Genomic DNA, 25,642 nt, shown 5'->3' with positions numbered 1-25,642 from the left:
GTAATATTCTAAGTTCTATAGTGTTGTTGCTGCTGTGTTTGGGCAGGAATAAAAGGGATATGCATAATATTAGCCTCCGTGCCTTTTTTAATAAAATCATGATTTTCTTTACATTAAAACTGTGGAAAATCTGCATTTTCAATTTATTGTTTTCTTATTTTCTTCTCTTTTTTCTCTTACTTCGTCTTTTCTTCTATTATCTAAGTGTTAAATTGGTATGTTATGACGATTATTGATATTTGTATTTATGACATTGTGCACAAAAAAAAAGAGAAGAGCTTGGCCCGTGCTCAGTGCCTGCTTCATCATGACTACCACACAAGCCCGCACCGAGGCCACCTTCTATGACTGCTGATGGGGCATAAACTCAGAAAAGAGACATCCGTGACAAACACAATAGACAATGAATAGACTAAAGTTCTCTGCAAACAGTAAGAGCAATGAGAGCAAGCGAAAAATAAATAAATAACAAAACTCAGCCACTCCCAGCCAAACACTATGAGAGAGCATTTGGGATGATGCTTAAGCCCAACAATATTTGGTGAGAGGATGTGGCATGACATGCACAGCTACGACTTCGGAACTGGGGAATTCAGTTCAAATGTCGGCGTGCTCTCCCTGTGCCAACCCAAAACAAGCATTGGCATAGTCAATAGGTCTCGCCTCTGGGACCTTATAAGTGTTTTGCCAGAGGTGTTTGGAAGTTTGGTAAGAGATGCAATTTAACATAAGCTGATAGGAAAAAGGAAACAGGAAAGTGTAATGCGGGAAGAAGAGGGCAGCAGATGAGCTGGGGGGAGGAAGGGAGAAGCAAAGGGATGACAGAGTGAGACAAATTGATTCCATTGAGCTCGAAACAACGTTTTTTGTTAAAATCTGCTGATTATGTAGTCAGCCAGCATTGCACGTTTTCATGTGCAACATGTTCAGTGAGCCCTCTTTTCAACTTAGTAGTACGTTATATAGCACAATTTTTGAGCCTGTGCAATGGAACAGAATAAAACTGCAATTCCCAGAATACAACATGCAAGAATAATTGAAGGTCTCACACACAACATGAAGCTACGTGGCAACTATGCCTAGGGGTGCTGTAACTCTGTTAGTATTAATTACATGTTTATACAGGAACAGTTTTTTCTGTTGCCTCTGTTTCATCAGCTCCTTGTTTTTGACTTAGTGGAATGAGAGCTTTACATTTAAAATTCAAAGCTTTGATCCAACACTCAATTTCCCTTTCCTGAAGTGTAATGAGGGCACGGTCAGTGAGCATGGGGATCGCATCAGTATTCAGTCCCGGCACTGAGCCTGCGGACCCGGTGAGCCCCGTAGAGGGTCGTATTGGGCATTGTGAGCCGGTGCGTGGCTGCAACATCGGAGTACCGAAGAGCGGCCGGAGGGCTGCGGTTGCCATAGAGTGGCCTGTGGTTGGGCCCCGCCGGCAGCGGCTTGCGGAGTGCGAGTACTGTGGGCTCCTTGATCCGGGGCGCCCAGCCATAAAACATGACAGCCACTGACTTCCGGTATTTTATTTTCCGCTGGGAGCTGGGCATGATAGCTGCTGGCATTTGAGGGCTGTTGTACAACTGAACATTTCCGTCCCTGGCCTCATTTTAAATTTCTTTGATATTGCCATGGCAGCGATTGGAGCCGCGCGTGGGGCACGGCACACAGAGCATTTTCGGTCATCATTATTCAATGTGGAGGGCTTTGCAAGTATGTTCGATAATTATTAGACAATACAAGTAAATGTTTTGTACATAATTTTGGCCTATTTACCGAATATACTTTCTACACATGGAATGCGGAAACGCCAAGCAGATGTGGCGGCTGCTGCCCACGTCACAGAGTTAACGGGTTGTTTCAATCCACCATGAAACTCGAACCATGTCCGCTCTGCACTTCCGGTGGTAAATAACAGGGTGCACTGATGTCGCACCTCGAAGTCATAAAGGTTCTAACACAAGAAGGACTAGAGTATATGAATTCTCGGTTGGGGGTAAATAGAACATATTCAACAAGTAGAGGTGTGAAAGTGGCAATATGCATCCAGGACTGGGTAAAGAGGAGGTCGACATTATGGAACACTTGGCGGGTGGGGGTGGGAGAGGGAGAGGGTGAGGTGATAAATGATAGCATAAATGTGTTACTTTCCTGTTACTACCATCTGAATAACACTAAATAAAAATATTTTGTTCTAATACCATGTATGTTAATGTATATTACATGTGTTGTAATTGAGTGTTTTATGTCAAAAAAATAAACAACATTTGGAAAGGAACAATAGTATTTATATAATATATGCAACTACTTCATGAGACTTACAGTTGACTTACCTTCTCGTTTAGTCTTCGATTTTATATATTACTACCGGTACCTGTAAGTTATAGTTAGCGATAATAAGTAGCTCTTTATTATATTGAAGTTGAAAATCATTCTAACAAAAACGTACTTCTTTTTGTTCTCCCTCCCACTCCCACCCGAAACTGTAGGTCAACTGGACCAACTATATATCAAGCAGCAAGCATTTGCAATACAATAGGTCTCGCATTCTCGCGAGTTTGAGCTACTGGTATTGTAAATGACATTGCCTTTTATTTATGCTTTGGGTTTTAAAACATTAAATAAAAGGCATTGTCATTTACAATACTAATAGCCTAAACTCTCGCAAATGCGAGAACTATTGCATTGCAATAAAGGGCCTTCTCGACCGCTTGTTAGATTGTAAATATCAGAGGAACAGACCGGCCTGCGACGTCTTCAAAGTAGTGATAAATACTGCAGTAAAGAAGATGTGTAAGTGTTGGTATTGGTCATGGTAGTAGTGGTGTTGGTGGTGGTGGTGGTGGTGGTGGTAGTGGTATTAGTGGTGGTGGCATTGGTGGAGGTGGTAGTGGTATTGATGGTGGTGTGGGTATTAGTAGTGTTGGTAGTGGTGTTGGCAGTGGTGGTGGTATTGGTGGTGGTGGTGGTATTGTTAATAAAACATGCTTTTGAAAACAACCCGTCAGGTGGCTTTAGTACAGATGACATGCAACACAAATGTGCTGTTGTCAGCTTCAGCCCATGATCACAGGATTATGTGCTACCTGGAATTCATATGATTTAATTTGCTAGTCATTTCTAAATCCATTTTACTTGGGGGGGGGGGGTTGAAACAAACACATGATAATGCCAAGTCAAAGTGCTCCCGTAAACCGGGCAGGCGTCCGGTTTACAGGGGCAGTCGTGCTACTTAAAAAAACACAAGCGGATTCAGCTGAAGCAGCGCATGTCGGGCCTGCAGTAAGAGAAACTCAATAAAGTAAATAGTGCTTACAGACTATATAACAGGTCCCGTGTAACAACAGAAGTAAAAGGTCCAGTCGCCATGGGAGGGTACAAATGAAGACAAGGCCGTACTAAGGAGGGACTAACAAGCCTATTAACGAATCCGAAGGCAGCATTTACGGAAGACATTAACACAAGCCAATGAAAAATATGGGAGGCGAGTGGGCGCAGCTTCTCTCCCATACTCTACTACAGCAGTCTCGCAAAGTGAGCAGCGCATGAGCGCTGCCGCTAAGCTCGACCTAAAAAACACACCGTACAGGGTAATAAAAAACCTGGCCCAAAAAACACAAAAATAAAAAAACTCTATGGGTTTTGGGGAGGAGTGTAGCGAACAATGACAAGGTCACGATGAATATGAAAGTCAGTCTTCCCTGTGACAGTAACTGTTTGACAGTAAGTCGCAGTCGCTGCATAGGGCTCTGCAATGTTGCGCTACTGCCAAAGCCAGTTGACTGCAACTAGCGCACCAGCTGGTGGAAAGATTGGTGGGGCAGAAGTGCAAAATTGTGGTAGGACTTCAATGGCCATGCCAGAAGTGGAATAAACAGCAGTTGGTGGAGCATCCCCAGGTCCAGAAGAGGTTCTCTCTTCCAGTTGGGCCGAATCCAACTCGAGCCTCCTTTCTGCGTGCGAGAAACGGGTGACACACAACAGCAACCACAGCAAATCCTCATTGAGATACGGCAATCTCAGTCAGCAGACAGCACAGGCGTGTGCAGGCGTAAAATACAGCAGCAAAAGCTTCAATCTTCGTGGAAATACGGCAATCTCTCAGCATACGGCATGGACGTGTGTGAATGTTAAATACTGCAGCAAACGTGGCAGTCTTCTGATGGATCAAACCCAGATCTTTTGACTGGGTGTGAGTGTTTGATTGGTTCAGATGCTCCGTCCATCACCACCCCCTTTTGTACCAAGTCTTCTTTTGATGGGCAGACACGGAAGCCCAACCGGTTCAATGTAGTCTTTTATGGCTGTGCGGCTTCAAGGAACAGGGGGGGAAGCCAACAAGCCCTTGGAGAACACTCTTAGTTCTAGGCAGTGCAATAGTAGAAGGCAGCAGGCCAACAAAGCAGAGCAGTTAGTACAGTGGCAGTCCCTCCTGGCAACACAGCAATTCTTTCTGACAACGGTTTAATATAGAGCCAGAAATGTCTGGTTAATTGTCAAAAACGTGTCTGATTAGATGGGGCCAGAGACCCAGTACTTATACCCAAAAGTGGCTTTGATGTGGGGTGACTTCAAAATAACTCTCTGAAGTACACAGGTCCCCTTTTCAGCCCAGTCCTGTCTGCCAGCCTACTTATGGGGGCTAAATCAGCCATTTGTGTGGAGACAGGACACTACCTATTCAAGTGAAGACTTACCTCCTCTCCTCCCTTCTGCCCAGGATGACCCATCGGTATGCAGATGAGTGCAGGTACAATTGAGTATCCTGTGTTGTGTCTATCTAGAGAGAATGCACAAATGTAGCTATCATCCAGACTGTTAATGGAGACATGATGTCAGGCACCCAGAGCAGTAAGTGCAAAGAAATGTCCACTTTCTATAAGTGGCATTTCTAAAATAGCAAAGTTAAATCCAACCTCACCCGTAAATAGAATTGGTCAATACCATTCCAAACATATGAAATATCAAAAAGCTACTCCTCTCTGATCTGGAACTACAGCTTAAAAGCTTATTAAGGAATTCCCAAAGCTAAACTAAAGAGGGGTAGGCCTCACTGGAGTGAAAAACAAAAACAGCCAGTTTGTCACTACCACGACATGCAAACCACAACAGTACATGTCCTACGTTCAACTTACATAGCACCCTGCCCTCGGAGCTACCTAGGGCTTTCCTTGGGAGTGAGTTATATGTAACAAAAGGGAAGTTTAAAGCTTGAAAAGTAGGTTTAAAATTCCAAGTAAGCCGAAGTGGCAGTAAACTGTACACACAGCTCTTGCAATGACAGGACTGTGGCAGGTTTGAATGGATACGTCTGTGGGTGGCACAATCAGTGCTGCAAGTCAACTAGTAACATTTAACTTCAAGGCCCTGGGTACGTGTGATACCACTTTACAAGATACTTCCAAGTAAATTAAATAAGTCAAATCGGGTATACACCAATCAGAAGCATGTTTAGGTAAGAAGCACATACACTTTAGCACTGGTTAGCAGTGGTAAAGTGATCAAAGTCCTATGGCCAACAAAAAGATACAGCAATAACGTGGAGATCCAAAGGAAAAAGTTTGGGGGAAGACCACCCTAAGGCTGACCCGTCTAACAATTTCAAATTAGAATGTATCTTTTCACAAAACACTAAAAACTCTGCATTACATAGGGACACAACTTTACAAAGGTGTGATTTCTAAAAAAACTCAAGAAATTCTCACAAAAAAAAAAAGATACAACTTAGTTATTGTTAGGGGTTATTACATTACAAAAACACCATATTTAAACGACGCAAATATTAGAAATAACATAGTTTTAAAAAGAAATTTAACTTTCATTTAAATATGACCTGTATGACTTACAGCATGGTCCAAAATCTAACATGAAATAGCTACGTCAATGGTATAGTCGAACAACTATAACTCGCCAATTGTATATGTATTGTTTACACCATTAAACAACGGCTTCTTATTACACATTAATTTAGCAATGAGATATACAGATGCAAATTTGTCCTGTTATATGTGCTTTACATATGGCAAGTGATAGTTGTTCGATTAGATCATTGGCGTAGATATTTCATGGATAATAATGCATGTGAGCATCTGTTTATACCAATATGTGTTCTTGCTCAAGAGAACGTGCCATGATTCACTCTCATGCCCACCATGAGGGGGCCGAATTGTGGGACTTTCCACTGTTATAATTTGGACACTACTTGGAAATCACCATCCAATCCTAATCCATGCCGAGATTGGTGAACCAGCCTGCTCATTACTGAAACTCTATTACTTAGAATTCCTTGCTCACTTCTTCGTCTCCACCCCTGCAGGTCAAGATGGGTGGAGGAATCCAGCTCACCTGTGGCTGTCTGCTGTTAGCCTGTTCATACCAGATGCATGTAATTACTATGAGCTCTTTTAAAGCCCAGGCTCCTTTCAGTCCAGGGTTGGTCATTGTAGCTGTGTATGGGTGAGATCGACCCTTGTTTCCCAAGCTCCTGTCTTCCTTGTTTCCAGAGTTTCTAAGCTATAGGTATTTCTTGTTCCCAAGCTGCAGCAGTTTTCCTTGCGCAAGAACTATCACTGCCTGCAGTGCTTACTTTGACTCCTGAGTCTTAGTAATTCCCTGTTCCTGAACAAGAACTGCCTGCAGTGCTATCTTGACTCCTGAGCTTTAGTAAATCCCTGTTCCTAAACTAGCACTGCCTGCAGTGCTACCTTGGCTCTTGAGCTTTTTCTCAATTCTTATTCCTGCTCGAGCACAACCTTCAGTGCTACTTTGTTTTCTTGACTCCTGATTCAGCACTATTCCAGTATAACATTATAACCACCCCTTCTGTAAATCCTTTTCAATTCCCTGCCGTTCTTCCCATTTCCTTATTTATTTATTTATTTATTTATTCAAAGTTTTATATAGCGCGAACAAGATCCTTACAGATATCAGAGCGCTTCACAAAGACAGGGTAGAGGCAGTAGGAATGAACAGAGATAATGGAAGCAATATAATAGTCACTGACATGGTAGGATAATAATAACATACATAAAACATATCAATATACAAACAGGTAAACAAGTAATATAAGACGGCACCAGTCATTGATCCCACTACAGAGGTGTTCAGGTACACCTTGGGTGTGTGGATGGCTTATACCAATGTCATAGTGTATAGAGAACACTGAGTGGGGGCATCGGGAGAGTGGATCAGTAAACCAAAGTGTAACATATTTTGGTCGGTATTAAGAGAGTAGCGTAAAAGTGTCCCCCATCAAGTAGAAGAAGAGTGCCAAAGGACAGGTGAACAGTGATACAGAGCAATGCAGAGTCTCTGATCCAGCACCTATAAGGATCAGGAGATCTTGGCCAGAAGGATGGTTTTCACCTCTTTCTTGAATAGTGCGGTGGAGGAGATAAGCCTGGTTTCAGGAGGGAGCGCATTCCAGATCCTGGGTGCCATTCCTGAGAAGGAGCGCTTGTATGTTTTCTCTTTCCGGAATCTACGAGGTTTCAGGAGTAGATTTTTTGTACTTCTATTGGATCTCGAACCTCCTGATATAGACAACTTTTGAGCGAGGTAGTTGGGTGCCTTGTGGTGCAAGGCCGCGTGTGTCATAACAGCAATTTTTAGCTGTATTCTGGCTTCAAAAGGCAGCCATTTTAGAGACTTTAAATCTGGGGATATATGCGAGTGTTTTCTTGAGCCAGTAATGAGTCTCGCGGCAGCGTTCAGTGAGGCTCTTAAGGGTGCTGTTGTGGATAGTGGGAGTCCGCTGAGGGCCACAATTCCGTAGTCTATTCGAGGGATGACTAAAGCTTGTACAGCAGTTTGGAAGTCTTTGGCAGGGAGGAAAGGTTTAATTTTCCTCAGAGTGTTGATTTGGAAATTGGCTCCTTTTGTGGCTTTGCTAACGTGCTGCTGCATGTTGAGCTTGGCGTCGAGTGTGATGCCTAGGGATTTTGCCGAATCCACGATGGTAGGTTGGACATTGAGCGCTGTTAGGTTATTGAGCCAGGTTTGGGTGGTGGAAATTTTCGCCGGGGGTGAGATGAGTAGGAACTCAGTTTTCAGAGCATTTAGTTTGAGGTGATTATCGGCCAGCCATGATTGAGTGTTAATAAGTGTGGAGTTCAGATGTTTGATATCTTCCGGGGATTGTAGCTTTAGGTAAAGTTGTGTGTCGTCGGTGTACATATGGAATTGGACATTGGAAGCTTGGAGCAAGGTGGCGAGCGGTTCCATGACGAGGTTGAACAGTGTGGGGGAGAGGGAGGATCCTTGTGGGACACCTAGATCTGCAGGCACAGGTGTAGATAGCACATTGTCAATCTTGAACTTCTGAGACCGGTTGTGAAGGAAGGACGAAAACCATTTGAGAACAGTTCCCGATAGACCCATTCTAGTGCTTAGCAGCTCCAGCAAGTTCTCATGTTTGACCGTGTCAAATGCTGAGGAGAGGTCAAGAAGGATGAGGAGGCAGGACTCATTGCGATCAAGAATTTGGAGGGCGTCATCAATTATGTGTGTCATAGCTGTTTCTGTGCTATGTTTCGCTCGGAAGCCTGATTGATGAGGGTTAAGGAGGTCAAATTGATCAATGTGCTTTGTTAGTTGGAGTTGGACACATTTCTCCAGCAGTTTGGCCAGGGTGGGGATATTGGTGATGGGTCGGTAATTGTTTAGGTCAGATGGATCAGCTGTAGGTTTCTTGAGTATAGGCGTGACTTGCCCCACCTTGAGGGAGTCTGGAATGAGGCCTTGTTGTAGGGAGCTGTTGATTATTTTGGTCCAGAGAGGGAGGAGCAAGGGGATGAAGTCTTTTACAGCATTAGCAGGTAGAGGGTCTGTGAGGTGATTAGAGGGCTTCACAGTGCAGAGCAGTTTGTGTATTGCTTCTTCCGAGTAGGTATCGAAGTACAGCCAGGATGTCTTGTTTTTGGGTTGATTGTTAGACATTCTGGTGTGGTTGGGGAATCGACTTACATCCATGATGAGGTCATTTCTTATGTTATCAGACTTTAGCTTAAAGAAAGCAGAGGAGGCTTCACAGTGTGGGGTGTCGCTTGTTGTGCTGTTTGATTGTAAGGGTTGTGTCTTTGTTTGGGTCTTGATTAGTTCGAACAGCTTTCTTGGCCTGTTTTTTGCTTGGTCCAACTGGCGGCTAAAGAAGTCCGCCTTTGTGCGCTTTATTTTCCTGAAGTAGGCATTTCTCTTGTTCTTAAGCCTTTTGAGGTGCAGTGCTGAAGGGTCTGATCTCCAGGTGCGCTCTGCCATTCGCATAGTAGGCCTGTCGTCATTGAGTCTATCGTCATACCAGGGGTTAGATATTTTGGTGGAGACTCTTCAGTTGCAGTGGGGCGACTTCATTGACTATTGTATTCATAGAGTCAAGGTAGTGGTCGGTCAGTGATTGAACATCCGAGGCACCTGACGGTGGAAGGAGGAGATTGCCGATGTGGGGAGGCAGGGTAGAGGGGTTAAGAATCTTCATGTCCCTTTTCCATGTTTTGGATTTGATTGGTTGAGCCGGATTAGGTTTAACTTTTTCATTGATAAAGAAGGTGATAATGTGGTGATCTGACCAGTCGCAGGGTTGGATCGCCTCCAGTTGTGTAGAGTTCTCTTTGGCAATGATGAGATCGAGTATCGAGCCTTTGTCGTGTGTTGGTCTATCGCATATTTGGGTGAGGTCAAGCGCATTAAGGAAAGTTTTGAGACTATTCACCACTGTGTCTTTCTGATCGTTCCAGTGGAGATTGAAGTCACCCAGGTAGACTTGGGTGGTCTGCCGACCGGCATTGGACGTTATCATGTCTATGAGTTGTTGGGTGAATATGAGATTGTCACCAGGTGGGTGATAGATGAGATGTAAAGCACACACTTGTTTGCCCTCGCTGGTGATATCTAGGCAGAGGAGTTCACAGGAGGAAAGGGAGGGGGAGTTGACTTTAGTAACGGAGAGGTTGCTCCTAAAGATGCATGCAATTCCCCCGCCCGTCTTGCCAGGGGACCTGTCCAGCCTAATGATGTGATAATTGGGGGGGGGACTAGTATGTCCATAATCGAGGTAGAGGCTTCAGTAAGCCACGTTTCCGTTAGAATGGCTAGGTCCAGATCCATAGCTGAGACGAGATCAGCGATGTCGGAGGAGTGTCTCTGGGCCGATCTGCAATTGAGTAGGATGCATTTGAGTTTGGGAGAGAAAAGGGTGGTCGAGCTTTCTAGAGTGAGTGGAACTTTTCTGAGGTTGTTAGGGACGGAACCTCTGTTGTTGAGTGTTGGGAGCCTCAGAGGGTTTGTAAGAATTGTGGGTATGGGGATGTGTGTGTTGGGTATGTGTTTTACCGGACCTGGGCCATAAGAGCGTAGGAGAGAGCATAGGTCGCGGTCCGACAGTGGGTTGGGGACGCGAAGGGGGCGGTGGCAGTTATTGCGAACGGGGATAGTCGGCCAGCGCGGGTGTCGTTGGAGGCGAGGGTATGTTGGGAGGGTGCGTCGTTTGTATGGTAGAGGGATGGTGGGAGGTAGACTGGGCTGTGAGGAGAGAAGGTCTTTGATTGCGTGTACATCTTTTTTGATTTGTAGAATATCGTCTTCGACTTGTTGGAGGGTGGATAAAGTCAGGTCAGGAGGTGTATTGGGGATGGGGTTGGCGGTGAGAACGATTGGTGACTGGTTGAGTAGTGAGCTGGAAAGCGGGCAGGGTATCGAGGGGGGGGGGATATACTAGCGTTGTTGGAACGTTCTGCGGTGCTAATGAGTGGGATGGCATTCAAAGAGTGGGCGTGTTTGTGGGCGGGGGGTGTGGGTGAAGTAGGCGGTGAAGGCGGTGGGTGGGAGGCAAAGGTAGAGCTGTCAGCGGGAGTCGGTGCTGGTGAGTAGAAGAGTGAGTGAAGGCTGATGACAGTGGGGGAGACAGGAGGGTAGTGAGGGCTGAGAATAGGAGGTGGGAGAGAGGGGGATGCTAAGGTAGGGGAGGCTGTATGTTCTGTATGTTTTGTTGGGAGGGTGAGAGTGTCGTGGGTGGGAGTGGGGAGGGGCTGGGGAGGGAGAGATGTCTGCCGTGGGGGGGATGGGAGTGTGGGGTGGATAAACTCCGAATGGTGGTGTGATCAGATGGTGGCGTGTTGTGGGTGAGAGTTGTTGTGTCAGGTGTGAGAGTGTCGTGGGTAAGAGTGGGGAGGGAGCTGGGGAGGGAGCGGGGTCTGTCGTGGGGGGGATGGGAGGGGGGGTGGAAAAACTCAGAGCGGTGGTGTGTTCAGATGGTGGCGTGTTGTGGGTGGGGGTTATTATGTCAGGGGGGAGAGGGATGGGGGGGGTATGAGTGGGGGTAAAAGGGGTCATGTTAGAGGGGCGGCTAGTATAAGACTGCTAAATATTTTTGCGAGAGAGACTATAGACTACCAAAAGCTGAACAGACTTCCTGTATTCTTTAGTACGTTGGAGATGGAATTTGAGACAACATTTAATGTCCAACGTATGCAGAGACTTTTCAGCTGGTGATACGAATGTGGAAAGAAAGTATACAAAATGATTGGTTTATTGAGATGAAATTGCGATGGAACTTTGGGAATAAACTTGTTCTGTATAGCATATATTCATCAGTGAAGCGCAAGAAAGGCTCTTGAATAATAAAGGCCTGAATCTCGCAGACTCTTCTGGTAGAAGTGCCAACAACAGAACAACTTTGCAAGTGAGAAATGTAATATCTGCCGTGTGGATGGGCTCGAAAGGCAGCTGCATGAGTTGCAAGAGAACCACACTGAGATGCTATTCTGGTGGAGGTACTTCTTACTGGAGGGAAGACTCTAAAAAAAACCTTAATGAATTGTTTGACCATACTAGTCCAACAGAGGGAAGGCGAATGAGAACTATGTCTGAATCTTTAGATTGCTGCAAGGTGAAGCTATTACAATGAACATACAAATCCTGACCAAGCTAGAGATAGCAGATATGGTAAAATTTGCTCAGGGTAAGCTTCCAAGGGATGAAGATTCAAAGCTTCACACCACACGAAGAATATTTTCCATTTCAATTTGTAAGCCGGTGGTGTTGCGGTGGTGCTGCCAATGAGGATATGCTCGTCGACGCTGTTTCCGTCGATGGCCCTGATGTCGATGGAGGTGGGGTCTTCATCAAAGGTTTGGATGTCGCCGGCGTACCTGGTGACGATGCTTTCGTTGGTGTTGACTTGAGAGTATGAACTCTCGCTGACAGTATTTAAGAAGAGGGTATCACTCATGTTGACAAAGTAGGAGCTGCGACAGCTGCTGTGGATTTTCTCGATGACGACTGTTACAGACGCTATCGGTGACACAAGCATCGACAGACGTCAGCATGGTTTTCTTTGATGTCGACAGTTTTGAGGAGGGTGAAGGTTTTCGTTCCCTTTTACCATCAGAAGTAGTAGAGAATAGGGAAGAGGCCACCCCTTGGAAGATTAGTTTTAATTTCTACTTTCTCAGGGGATCTTTGTATGTCTCAAAGGCCTTTCTAATCCTCTCAGAAACCGCATTGTCAGAAGATCTGGAACTTTTCTGGGTTGTGTGGGACAAAACACTTCATCAGATGAGCTGGATTTCTAGCCTTTGGACAACTTTAGCCACAGAAGCAGTCGCTCCTCTCTATCTTGCAAGGTTTTTGAAGAAAAAGCGCTGCAAATCTTGCACTCCTTAACCTGATATTGAGGGTAAAGACAGTACAGACACTTTTTAAGTGGATCATCCACATACAGCCTTTTCTACCCACAGGGCTTGCAGGAGCTGAAGAGAACTGTTTTACTAGAATCTAACATTGTAGAGATATAGTATCTGTAGAATAATTCTGAAGAAACTGAGCAGAGCTCAGGAATGACATGCAGTAGAATATCTGAGGGATTCAGCCTCTGTTTGGAGTGTTCTAGATGGTTGAAGTTTGGCCCTTTAAAAAAAAAAAAAAAAAAACGAATATAAATAGGCTATTTATGTGACTTTGCCATTATGGCCAATGGTACTACTGCTGACTGCTTTCTATGGTACAGTGGGACTCACACTTCGACGGCGGGGAATGGTTCAAACATGTGAATCTGTAGGGGTATCTCGATGACCAGGGCTTTAAGAAGCTGAGCACCAACAAAGCTGTAAATGACTCACGTGGCAACTCCTGCACGCATCTTCCGATGTAAACGCTCTAGTTTAATTACTGTAACTGGAACTCACTGAAGCGCTCTGATGCCTTTGGGCCATGTTAGCACTATATAAAATTGCAAAAATAAATGCAATAAAATGCAAATCTGTACCACAAGGCTGTGTGGTGAGACCTTGTGGTCCTGGCTCACACTACAGCATACCCCACCAGCAATGTGACTCTCTCCCTCAACCTATGTTGCGTTAAACACTATGATCGTCACTGCCTCGTCCTCCGAGCATGCCACAAGGCAGCTGCAGACAGCAAAAGTAACGATCAAAGACAAGACTTGATTAACAAGCATTTGCAATGCAATGGTCTCGGCATCATTAAAGGTAGAGCTATTGGCATTGCTCATGACATTTCTTTTTTTTTCTTTAAAATCATAAATAAATGGCATTGTCATTTACATTGCCAATACACAGCACTCTGCACTCAACAGCACACACCACTCTGCACTCACTGCTCTGCACTCACTGCTCTGCACTCACTGCTCTGCACTCACTACTCACCACTCACTACTCTGCACTCACCACTCACTACTCTGCACTCACCACTCACTACTCTGCACTCACCACTCACTACTCTGCACTCACTACTCACTACTCTGCACTCACTACTCTGCACTCACTACTCACTACTCTGCACTCACTACTCACTACTCTGCACTCACTACTGTGCACTCACTACTCACTACTGTGCACTCACTACTCACTACTGTGCACTCACTACTCACTACTCTGCACTCACTACTCACTACTCTGCACTCACTACTCACTACTCTGCACTCACTACTCACTACTGTGCACTCACTACTGTGCACTCACTACTCACTACTGTGCACTCACTACTCTGCACTCACTACTCACTACTCTGCACTCACTACTCACTACTCTGCACTCACTGCTCTGCACTCACTACTCACTACACTGCACTCACTACTCTGCACTCACTACTCACTACTCTGCACTCACTACTCTGCACTCACTACTCTGCACTCACTACTCTGCACTCACTACTCTGCACTCACTACTCTGCACTCACTACTCTGCACTCACTACTCTGCACTCACTACTCTGCACTCACTACTCACTACTCTGCACTCACTACTCACTACTCTGCACTCACTACTCACTACTCTGCACTCACTACTCACTACTCTGCACTCACTACTCTGCACTCACTACTCACTACTCTGCACTCACTACTCACTACTCTGCACTCACTACTCACTACTCTGCACTCACTACTCTGCACTCACTACTCACTACTCTGCACTCACTACTCACTACTCTGCACTCACTACTCTGCACTCACTACTCTGCACTCACTACTCTGCACTCACTACTCTGCACTCACTACTCTGCACTCACTACTCTGCACTCACTACTCTGCACTCACTACTCTGCACTCACTACTCTGCACTCACTACTCTGCACTCACTACTCTGCACTCACTACTCACTACTGTGCACTCACTACTCACTACTGTGCACTCACTACTCACTACTGTGCACTCACTACTCACTACTGTGCACTCACTACTGTGCACTCACTACTCACTACTGTGCACTCACTACTCACTACTCTGCACTCACTACTCACTACTCTGCACTCACTACTCACTACTCTGCACTCACTACTCTGCACTCACTACTCTGCACTCTGCACTCACTACTCTGCACTCTGCACTCACTACTGTGCACTCACTACTCACTACTGTGCACTCACTACTCACTACTGTGCACTCACTACTCACTACTGTGCACTCACTACTCACTACTCTGCACTCACTACTCTGCACTCACTACTCTGCACTCACTACTCTGCACTCACTACTCTGCACTCACTACTCTGCACTCACTACTCTGCACTCACTACTCACTACTCTGCACTCACTACTCACTACTCTGCACTCACTACTCACTACTCTGCACTCACTACTCTGCACTCACTACTCACTACTCTGCACTCACTACTCTGCACTCACTACTCACTACTCTGCACTCACTACTCTGCACTCACTACTCTGCACTCACTACTCTGCACTCACTACTCTGCACTCACTACTCTGCACTCACTACTCTGCACTCACTACTCTGCACTCACTACTCTGCACTCACTACTCACTACTCTGCACTCACTACTCACTACTCTGCACTCACTACTCACTACTCTGCACTCTGCACTCACTACTCTGCACTCACTACTCTGCACTCACTACTCACTACTGTGCACTCACTACTCACTACTGTGCACTCACTACTCACTACTCTGCACTCACTACTCACTACTCTGCACTCACTACTCACTACTCTGCACTCACTACTCACTACTCTGCACTCACTACTCACTACTGTGCACTCACTACTCACTACTGTGCACTCACTACTCACTACTGTGCACTCACTACTCACTACTGTGCACTCACTACTCACTACTGTGCACTCACTACTCACTACTGTGCACTCACTACTCACTACTGTGCACTCACTACTCACTACTCTGCACTCACTACTCACTACTCTGCACTCACTACTCTGCACTCACTACTCTGCACTCACTACTCTGCACTCACTACTCTGCACTCACTACTCTGCACTCACTACTCTGCACTCACTACTCTGCACTCACTACTCTGCACTCACTACTCACTACTCTGCACTCACTACTCACTACTCTGCACTCACTACTGTGCACTCACTACTCACTACTGTGCACTCACTACTCACTACTGTGCACTCACTACTCACTACTCTGCACTCACTACTCACTACTCTGCACTCACTACTCTGCACTCACTACTCTGCACTCACTACTCTGCACTCACTACTCTGCACTCACTACTCTGCACTCACTACTCTGCACTCACTACTCACTACTCTGCACTCACTACTCACTACTCTGCACTCACTACTCTGCACTCACTACTCACTACTCTGCACTCACTACTCACTACTGTGCACTCACTACTCACTACTGTGCACTCACTACTTACTACTGTGCACTCACTACTTACTACTGTGCACTCACTACTCACTACTGTGCACTCACTACTCACTACTCTGCACTCACTACTCACTACTCTGCACTCACTACTCTGCACTCACTACTCTGCACTCACTACTCTGCACTCACTACTCACTACTCTGCACTCACTACTCACTACTCACTACTCTGCACTCACTACTCTGCACTCACTACTCACTACTCTGCACTCACTACTCACTACTGTGCACTCACTACTCACTACTGTGCACTCACTACTTACTACTGTGCACTCACTACTTACTACTGTGCACTCACTACTCACTACTGTGCACTCACTACTCACTACTCTGCACTCACTACTCACTACTCTGCACTCACTACTCTGCACTCACTACTCTGCACTCACTACTCTGCACTCACTACTCACTACTCTGCACTCACTACTCACTACTCACTACTCTGCACTCACTACTCACTACTCTGCACTCACTACTCACTACTGTGCACTCACTACTCACTACTCTGCACTCACTACTCACTACTCTGCACTCTGCACTCACTACTCACTACTCTGCACTCTGCACTCACTACTCACTACTCTGCACTCTGCACTCACTACTCTGCACTCACTACTCTGCACTCACTACTCACTACTGTGCACTCACTACTCACTACTGTGCACTCACTACTCACTACTCTGCACTCACTACTCACTACTCTGCACTCACTACTCACTACTCTGCACTCACTACTCACTACTGTGCACTCACTACTCACTACTGTGCACTCACTACTCACTACTGTGCACTCACTACTCACTACTGTGCACTCACTACTCACTACTGTGCACTCACTACTCACTACTGTGCACTCACTACTCACTACTGTGCACTCACTACTCACTACTGTGCACTCACTACTCACTACTCTGCACTCACTACTCTGCACTCACTACTCTGCACTCACTACTCTGCACTCACTACTCTGCACTCACTACTCTGCACTCACTACTCACTACTGTGCACTCACTACTCACTACTCTGCACTCACTACTCACTACTCTGCACTCTGCACTCACTACTCACTACTCTGCACTCTGCACTCACTACTCACTACTCTGCACTCTGCACTCACTACTCTGCACTCACTACTCTGCACTCACTACTCACTACTGTGCACTCACTACTCACTACTGTGCACTCACTACTCACTACTCTGCACTCACTACTCACTACTCTGCACTCACTACTCACTACTCTGCACTCACTACTCACTACTGTGCACTCACTACTCACTACTGTGCACTCACTACTCACTACTGTGCACTCACTACTCACTACTGTGCACTCACTACTCACTACTGTGCACTCACTACTCACTACTGTGCACTCACTACTCACTACTGTGCACTCACTACTCACTACTGTGCACTCACTACTCACTACTCTGCACTCACTACTCTGCACTCACTACTCTGCACTCACTACTCTGCACTCACTACTCTGCACTCACTACTCTGCACTCACTACTGTGCACTCACTACTGTGCACTCACTACTCACTACTGTGCACTCACTACTCACTACTGTGCACTCACTACTGTGCACTCACTACTCACTACTCTGCACTCACTACTCTGCACTCACTACTCACTACTCTGCACTCACTACTCTGCACTCACTACTCTGCACTCACTACTCTGCACTCACTACTCTGCACTCACTACTCTGCACTCACTACTCTGCACTCACTACTCTGCACTCACTACTCTGCACTCACTACTCTGCACTCACTACTCTGCACTCACTACTCACTACTCTGCACTCACTACTCTGCACTCACTACTCTGCACTCACTACTCTGCACTCACTACTCTGCACTCACTACTCTGCACTCACTACTCTGCACTCACTACTCTGCACTCACTACTCTGCACTCACTACTCTGCACTCACTACTCTGCACTCACTACTCTGCACTCACTACTGTGCACTCACTACTCACTACTCTGCACTCACTACTCTGCACTCACTACTCTGCACTCACTACTCTGCACTCACTACTCTGCACTCACTACTCTGCACTCACTACTGTGCACTCACTACTGTGCACTCACTACTGTGCACTCACTACTCACTACTGTGCACTCACTACTGTGCACTCACTACTCACTACTCTGCACTCACTACTCTGCACTCACTACTCACTACTCTGCACTCACTACTCTGCACTCACTACTCTGCACTCACTACTCTGCACTCACTACTCTGCACTCACTACTCTGCACTCACTACTCTGCACTCACTACTCTGCACTCACTACTCACTACTCACTACTCTGCACTCACTACTCTGCACTCACTACTCTGCACTCACTACTCTGCACTCACTACTCTGCACTCACTACTCTGCACTCACTACTCTGCACTCACTACTCTGCACTCACTACTCTGCACTCACTACTCTGCACTCACTACTCTGCACTCACTACTCTGCACTCACTACTCTGCACTCACTACTCTGCACTCACTACTCTGCACTCACTACTCTGCACTCACTACTCTGCACTCACTACTCTGCACTCACTACTCTGCACTCACTACTCTGCACTCACTACTCTGCACTCACTACTCTACACTCACTACTCTACACTCACTACTCTACACTCACTACTCTACACTCACTACTCACTACTCTGCACTCACTACTCACTACTCTGCACTCACTACTCTGCACTCACTACTCTACACTCACTACTCTACACTCACTACTCACTACTCTGCACTCACTACTCACTACTCTGCACTCACTACTCACTACTCTGCACTCACTACTCACTACTCTGCACTCACTTGAGTCTTGAGTGGAATTTAGTGCACCAGGAAGTGCAAACGGGATTCTTGTGTGTCGATGGCTGTGTGATTCACTTTTTCATAATAAGCAGTTTTTTCGCAGCGCGATGAGAACAGCTGGGGGTTTGCCATTTAGTTTACAAAAACTCCTTTGCCAAAGTTAAGAAGTCGCCGATCTCTTCAATCAAGATTGCAGATATCCATGGCATTGCAGATAAAAAAAAGTAGACTGAGTGGTTAAAACACATAACTGTTGAATTGGAGAAGATGGTATTTGTCATAAGTGGAATAAGTCATCGCTCACTCTATTCTCTGCACTTCATAACAAGTAGAAGTGGAGAAATACGTGTTCTTTACAAAAGATGTGATTATGTGGAAAGAAAATCAATGTATTCGTCGATTATTTATTATTTGAAAGGCTAAGGATCGGCTGTGATTTATTATTAATTACTGTTCATTAAAATTTCCCATTGGCTATGTATGTTCTACACATGGTTTCACCTTCCATATTTCAGGAACACAAAAGGTTTCTTGGAATTGGAACAAGATCGGGTTACTGGTGTTATAAAGTCAACAGAGTGCGGGAGGTTTGCACTGGTGCTTTTAAAAAAAATTGCATAAGTTTCTTCATTTTGGAGCACGATGCCTTTGTTAATTCTATTTTTAAACAATAATACATTTGCTTACATATACACCTGTCCCTTTAGTCTAACTAAATATAATCTCTGATACCAATATGCCCGTGGTTATTATATATGTTTAAAGCCGCATTGCGTGTTGCTTGTCGGTCCATTAAACCAGCACGGCACTCCACTCTCTGCAATGGCCATGGCTGCGCTCCACAAACTTTTAAAATCAACTGTTTTACCATTTTTTTTAAAAAGTAATATTACTGCCAGTTTGGTCGTGATTGAGAAAACAAAAGCCGGTGCGCCCCCGACCCGCAGCAAGCGGCGTGACGTGAGTCTGATAAATACACTGCAAAACACATTCTCCTTTTCAGCAAGTAAAAATATGTGATAAAATATGTGTTTAGCTCCATAATGCTGACGGGTGCACTATTAACAAACAAGCTTTCCCTTTTGCAGTAAGTAAAACATTTATGATAAAAAATGTGTTTAGTACGAGGATACAAACCGAGCCGACACCGGCCCAGCAGACAGACGAGCTGCATGCGAAACCTATCGTGGGGCGGGACTGACAAAACGAAACCTATCGTGGGGCGGGACTTCCGTTTTGTGAAGCCCGCGCCCACGGACTGCCTGGAGGAGCACCGAGGGAGAGCCCCGCGGTCGGAGGCTGCACAAGTCCGGAGGGCCTTTGACCGGTGAGCGGAGCGGAGCGGGGCGGGGGGGGGGGGGGGGGTTGGGAGAGAATGCCTGTATGTCTGCGTGTCCGGAGGGCCTTTGACCGGTGAGCGGGGCGGGGCGGGGGGGGGGGGGGGGGGGAGAGAATGCCTGTATGTCTGTGTGTGTGTGTGCGACGGCGGAGGCGACGGTGACGGCGGGGGGGGGCCTCGGTGCACTTGTGTGTGTGCGTATGTGTCAGGGGGGGAGTCTCTGTATGTATGTATGTATGTGCGTGCACGGGCGCTTGTGTGTGTGTATGCGCATGCGTGTGTGGTGCTTGAGCTTCCCAGGAGACAGCGCCTGGCCACAGCGCGCGTTCCCGTTTCAAATCGGCTCCAGGGATGCGCGCGCCCCAAACTGTCTCCTGGGAAGCACACTCCCTAACATAAGATCTCGGCGGAGACGCGCTTCCGCGCGTCTTTAGCCGAGACCTAAAAAGCACCTATGATAGATTTGCACTAAAAATAAAAAAAAATTAACAGTAGCAGTATCTATACTGGTGACAATTTGGCAAAACAAAAGTACACTATTGCATGTGGCATTGTTCGACACCACAATCACCGTTGCAATCCAGGACAGGCTCTTCATTTATTTCAGAGGTGAGACTGAGCTCTGGGCAAAGAAGATCCAGCTGCGTAAGAGTGTGGCTGCTGCCTACATGTTCCCAAGCAACCCTTTTTAAGTTTCACCTGAGACAGCGCATGCGCTTCTGCGTGCAAGTCTATTTTTCTTTTTAAGAAGTTCTAAAAAGGGCTTAGGACCCACCCATTACTCACGACTGCCTTTGTACAGTTCCCAGTTTGCTGTCTTTCTATTCCTGCTGTCTTCCTTCTATTACCTTGTACGTTTGTTACTTGCTTTCTGCCAAGTGTGCCCTGTGATTTCCTTCCTTTCCTGTTAACACTCCTTCTTGCTAGCTCCTTGTCTATTGTGATTGTGTTTAGTTCTACCCCCTTGCTGTTACTGCCTTGCGTGTTCCTGCTTTATCACCAGGAGCCAGGGGCACAGCGGACAACCTAGGTGGTGTACCTTGTTCACCGCGAGTATTGTCTTTGAGGTATATTATATATTTATAATGTCACCATAGGTATCAGCTCCACAGATCCTGCCTTTGCTTGCATATCCTATATGTGGGTATTTGCAGTCAGTATCTGTAACAGTTATTGTGGGTAAGGACCGAGCTTCAGTCTTACCTTGCGGATCTCCTGAGTGCTTTACTTCACATTCCCTTTTTAGGTCGAGCCTAGCAGCGCACATACGCTGCTCTGCTTCTTGTAGCTACTCTGTGTGGGTCTGACTCCTCCCACACATTTGATTGGCTTTTGCGTGTGTCTTTCAAGAATGAAGGCACGCAAATGGCTATAGGTAGGTGCATGTCCCACCTCTTCAGAAAAGGTTTACTCCCACAGAGTTTTGCCTGCAGGAGCAGGCAGTGGCGCGCAGGGCGGAAGCTGCAGTGCCTCCTTCCCTCCCCTGCACCACTCCCTCTTGTCTTCCTGTGGCCGCCCCAATCTTGTGTCAGTCTTGTAAAAATCCTTTAATCTCACCTCGCCTACAAAACTAAATCACTGTGTCCTTGTGTAATGTAATTTTCCTTGCATGAATACTGTGTTGTCATCAAGGTCAAAGGTCGGGCTAGCAGCCCCAAACCAGCCAGCCTAGCCCAGGAAACCTGACTGAGGTGTGACGAAAGCCCTCTTAGCCCAACAGTCTGGTCTGAGGTGAGATACAGTACTAACTTTTAAGCAATGCACTACCTAGAATTTTCAGTGCGCAAATCCTCCATCTCGTATTCCGGGGCGCACACAGAAGCACCTGACAAACGAAAGTGAAACTGCGTGCTACATGGCAAAATACTTGTAAGGTCTCAAAGGCAAGGCAAGACCTATTGGCTATGCTAATGCTTGTTTATTAATGCTGAGATATACATCTTGCACATCTGTCCTAGGTGCAATTATTCTGAATGCTGAATCCCGACCTGGGCGCCTATCCTTTCTGAATTCTAGCTACCTTGTTCCTGTGTGCAGGCCTCCCCTTTGGATCCCTTTTCTCCTCTGACTTCCTGTGTGATCCTGGGCAGTGTTGTGCCCCCTTTTTGCTTACGTTTTCTACCCAGTCACCAGTCCTTGCCCAAGTCCCTAACTGTGTCCCAGACAGAATTATAGCGTGGATGAGTCTGGAAAGAAAAGAGAAGTGCAAACGATGGATTCAAATATTTTGTGGAACAGTTACACACAAAGAATGAAAAGGGGCCCTGAGCATAATTGACTTAAGAACATACCACCATCAATAGCAAGCTGGAGATTGTGATATTTATTTAAATGAGAATGCTGGCGACACAACAGAGGGATCAATAGGAAATACAGGATTTTATGATCCATCACAACCAGCAGGACGGATTTTAGGGACTGATTTCAATGTCGGATGGACCCGAGACCGTCCGACAATGATCTGGGACCGACTGACCTCCTGTCGGTGGTCTCAAACCAGCAATTAGAATGCGACTGAACACTCTTCGTCACAATCTTATTCTTTACGATGGGAGCATCAAGGTGCCTGCCACGGGGTGCAGGGATCAAAAGAGGGGCACCAAAGGTGCTTCCGAGGCCGTCATCCGGAGGCCTTGCACCCATGCGGGCCCTGCTGGGGGGCCCCAAAATCTGGTTCCCACAGTCTTTCTGTGTCGGAAAGGCCAGGACAGAAAGACTGTAGGAATCGCACATACTACTCCCTCTGGCGGAAAGAGACGCCCTTGGGATTACAGGCCCCTTTCCAAATGGCCGATGGGTTACTGAGACCTTCATAAGCCATTCGGAAATCCAGTTTGGATTAATTCCTGACTGACTCCATCAAAATGGGTCGATCAGAAATTAATCCAAACAGAAGATTATGGTGCCGTAGGAACGGCTCTGACCAAGGGTTGGAGCCATTTCCTACAGCATTGTAATCGGCCCTTTAACAGCGACCCTAGCTTCAAAAATAACAACCTTTGAAAGGACAAGCTGCTGATCATCGCCAATTTCTGTGACTTCCGAGGACATTCAGAAAACATGTACATGTCTTTCTGCAATGAAAATACATTGCCTGTAGCAAGCACTAACACATGCATGCATGCAAACACCTATACAGCAGGTCTTTACAAGGTTAAAATGTACCTACGTATTATGAAATGAAACAAACAAAGTAACCATCAGTGTCATTCTATGATGCTTCTAACCTGTGACCAGAGAACGCACCCATCTCTCAAGAAAGTCCATTGACCACCAGAGTTAACTTTCCACTCTTGTAGCCTGAAACTTGCTGGACAGACAGGTCTGTGCAGCAGGTACATTAACCCAAGTGTTTTCTGTGTGCAGATCTTACAGGCGCTGAACATCCCCAAATGGAAAACAAGCAGTGGCAAAGCCATTAAGACGCACCTTTGGACCTATTGGCTTTGCCAATGACTGTAGTCATGCTGTACAGCAAACCCGATGCTATGCAGCATGACTTTTAAAAAAGGAAGAAAAAAAAGAAGAAAAAAAACACATTCACAACCGACCATGTCATTAGTTAGGAGCACACACCAAGCATGTAGGCGCCTACAAAATGATGTAAAAACAATAACAGCAACAACAACAAAATAATAATAATTAGAGCGGTGGTAAGCAAAACAGGGGGGGGAGCAGTAGAGGGAAAACAGCACTAATGGAGTGTGAAAAGCAACAGTGGGGTGTGGGTGAGGTGAAGCAAAATGGAGGGAGCTGCAAGGAACATGAGGTGGGAGCAAACGGAGAGGAATGCAAGAGGAGTAATCACACAAGAAAGTGTCCTAAGTGGAGGAGAAGCGCACGCAAAAAAAGCAAAGCGGGGTGGGCTAAGCATTTGAGGGCAAGTGGAAGCACATGTGTGGTTAAAGCTCAACAAGAGTGAGCGCTGCGGAGGGGAAGACATACACAGAGACATCTACAAAACATTCACACTCACACAGAGTGGCTAAATAATTAAAAAGTCGCTCCTGAAAATGCAGCAGTGGAAGGACACACGTTATTGGGATATATTCCAGGGCAGGGACAAATCCGAGGAAGAAGCCCAAACATGAACTAATAAGAAACTAGAAAATGAGAGCTACAACAAAATCAACCTATGGACAATACTGGGCAGGCTCTAAGTCCACTGTAAGCTAAAAATGTCTTGCATAAGACAGTACATGAACTGTCTAGGGCATCGAGAGGAGGTCTAGTGGGCTCTCTTATTTCTTTTTCTGTCCTTCAAGCTCCGCTCCCTTGGCATGCATATATGGAATCAGCTCAAAATAAATAAAAACATATGCCTGGGCAACAGAATTGGAGGCGATTCCTGAATGCCCTGGGTGAAGGACAGGAGGAGCATGACCACCAGCAAGTTGACCAAGGTCACTAGCAGGACTAGACACGTTTGGCAAGCAGGATCAGCATAGTGGGGATCAGGATGACAAGGGCCAGTAGGAGGAGTACCAAAGGGACCAAGAGGGCAAGAACCACAGGGCCAGATGGACCATGGCCAGGTGGGCCAACACCAGGACAACTAAAACTAGATCCTGATTGACCAGTATCAGGAGAAACAGGACTAAGAGGCCATGAAGACTGGTGTCAGGAGAACAAGGAACAAGAGAACCAGGGCCAGAAATACAAAGAACAGAAACAGGACCAGTGGACCAGTAGGGATTCAGGGGAAACAAGAGAACCAGGACAATGGTGACCAGGAAACTAACTTCAGGTGAATTGGAATCAAAAGAGAAACAGGAGGAATAAGACTATGCCCAGAAGGGAACAATTATGGTGCCAGTAGGATCAAGAACTGGACCAGGACTTTGAGGATTAGAGCAAAACCAGAACGATCAAGGTGAACTAGGACTGACAGGGCCAAGAGACCTAGGACCGGTGGAACCAGTAGTGCCGGGACATCAGACCAGGACCTAGAAGTGGAGAAAGACCAAATGGACTAGGACCAGAGATCAGGAGAATCAGGACCTGGAAAATCAGGACTAGGAGAACCAGTTCAGGAGGGCCCAGTGGTTATGGAAAAAGAACCAGAAAAAAGACCAAGGAGATTATTAGCAGTACCATATCAAAAGGAGAACCTGGTCCAGGCAGAGGAATATGGGGATAGTCAGCAGGAGCGGGGTGACCAGTGCCAGGGGGACTAGGACCAGAATGATCATGAGGGCCACAAAGTCCAGTACCGGGTGGATGAAACATAAAACACCACCAGGCCCCAGAGGAGTACCAGAAGCATAAAGAGGCCTAAAAAGAAAGCAAAAAGGAGGAGGGTCGTGAGAAAGAGGGAC

General features: G+C 46.2%; 1 protein-coding gene across 2 annotated transcripts in view; it reads right to left on the bottom strand.

Moving 5' to 3' along the window:
• COIL (coilin) overlaps nucleotides 1–25,642 on the bottom strand; it is a 211,601-nt gene that overhangs the window by 184,791 nt on the left and 1,168 nt on the right. The window lies entirely within an intron of this gene.

Source organism: Lissotriton helveticus, chromosome 7 (assembly GCF_964261635.1).
Source record: "Lissotriton helveticus chromosome 7, aLisHel1.1, whole genome shotgun sequence".
NCBI classification, from domain to species: domain Eukaryota; kingdom Metazoa; phylum Chordata; class Amphibia; order Caudata; family Salamandridae; genus Lissotriton; species Lissotriton helveticus.
Note: the sequence above shows the minus strand (reverse complement) of the source record. Positions and strands in the feature narration are given on the sequence as shown.